The following is a 2500-nucleotide window of genomic DNA, read 5'->3' on the forward strand; positions in this document are numbered from 1 at the left end:
TCTAGTTCACTCTGTTTGGACTGTACACATGGACAGACACACACACACACACACACACGCACACACACACACACACACACACACACACACACACACACACACACACACACACACACACACACACACACACACACACACACACACACACAGAGGGAAATACCGGTGCTGCTAATGCTGTCTCCCGTTTGTTCACACTCTGTGAATTACCACTAAACATTTGGTGTTGTGAACAATTTACAATTTAGGGCATTTAGCAGACGCTCTTAATCCAGTGCGATTTACATTAAGCAAGAACAAAATGCATGGTACATCAAGTATCAGAAACTAAGCTAAGAACGTATAACAGTGTGGAATATTAAACGATAGGCCTACATATAAACTGTGTAGTCTTTAGACGATCTGTGTGACAAAGTTCACGCATGCACTTTTTTATGACGTGGCAACGAAGATTATTCTGAGCATTTATATGTATTTAATACATTTGTACACATGTATAAACTAATAGCTTTATGCTCTACATTAGAAAAAATGAGAATTTATGTAGGCTATATAATATATATTAATTTCGACCATGCACGGAAAACTGACAGAAAAATTATAAGGTTAAGACTCCTTAGACTGAGACTTAAGAAAATATAATTCAATTTAATTTTTATATGTAGCCTATATATATATATGGCACCACGAGGAGCATATAGTCTATTATTCCATCTAATCGTGAATTTATTAATTAATTTCATTATTTACTTTTACTTTGACGTATTTCTTTGTGTATTTTGTACGAATGTGGGCTAGTTAAGATGCATATGGTCATTATTTGTTATAGTCATTATTATCCGGCTTGTTGTCAAACTATTTGCACCACCATATCATATTGCAGATAATTGGCATATAGAGAGTTGGAATACATTTATAAAATTACGTTAAACTCCTCTGACTAAAATCATAACATTTGGCAGATATAATGATATAACAGATTAACTCCAGATTTATCAGAGATTTATTTTCTGTCTAAATGAAAGGAAGACGTGAGGTTGTAGTTGAAAACGGGTGAAAGTGGCAAAATAAATACTCAATCAACAATAAAATTGCCATATATAGAGCTATATGGATACCTATATATATATATGTTATTATATAGGCCTATAGATTATTTCTTTCAGTATTGCTCTTGGGAAGAACATTTTGCTTTTCACCTTTTACCGGAAAACACGCGCGCCGTGTCCTTCACTGTATGGCCTGAAGCTCTCTCTCTCTCTCTCTCTCTCTCTCTCTCTCTCTCTCTCTCTCTCTCCGTGGTCGACCAACCGTCTAACTATCTCCCTCTCTCTGTTAATATTAACCTGCTATAGTTAGTTCAGTGTTTTTACACAAAGTGCCTCCAGGCACCGCACAGAGACACAGACACACACACAGCAGATCCGCAGAGCTCTGAGGTCGTTTCCAGACCAGAGGAAAGTGGAAGCTTCGCTTCCAGCCGCGGTCCGCCCTTCACGGGCCCGTGGCGGCACGCACGCTCTGTTATATACCCATATATATATATATATACCGGCCTTGTGCTATGTCCGCGGGGCGAGCCGTGCCCGTGCGTGTGTTCTGCTCACTCACACACGCACACACATGAAGTTAAACATTGTTAGAGACCGAACAGGACTATATGGTTGAAGTTTAAACGGAACTTTCTTCGGTAAACAACTTTCAACTTCATTTTGCTCCTGTTTAAACGGCCGGGGAGGAGTTTTAAATGAAGTGCATTTTAAAGACTTTTACGATTTAATTCCTACTTTAACGTTGTTTGTTCATCTATTGTACACATTAGCCTAGATGTGACGACATCAGAAAGGACATTATGTCCGTTTAAAGTGCCATTATATGAACGCGGTGTGATATTATGAGTTACATTCGTGTTTTTCTAACAGAATCGTTGTCAGTGAAATACAATTTACTGTAAATGTATATATTTCATGTTATTATTTTTAATGTTGTTGCAGGTTAACTCACTGTCAGCACTATAGGCTTATCTCACAGGTTATTTAAAGGCTAAATATGGAGTTTGTAACCAAATGGACCCTTATAGATATACTCTTGAGAGTGTAAAATGCTTCCATTTTATACTTTATGCTGTAAATCCGTGTATCTGTCGCTAGAATATTTTATTTTGTACAATTATATTATACATATATAATATAATATAATTATACAATTATATTATACAATGTACAATATTTTCTACAATATCGGTCGTTAATCAACAGACAAGTGTAAATGTGCAGAAAAATACTATAACTATTGTAATTTCCATTTGTACTAATTTGGCCATCTTATTAAAATTGGTGGCCAATATGATCAACATAATGCAAATGACAATATAATAGTATAGCCTATACAAAACCATACATTATCAATAACATGCAAAGCACAATGCAATATTGCACAATACAACTAAATACATAAGTGCACCATGACTTGCCTTTATATGGCACTTATAGATTTAAATTAT

The sequence above is a fragment of the Protomyctophum bolini genome, assembly GCF_963924005.1.
Source record: "Protomyctophum bolini genome assembly, chromosome: 11".
NCBI lineage: Eukaryota > Metazoa > Chordata > Actinopteri > Myctophiformes > Myctophidae > Protomyctophum > Protomyctophum bolini.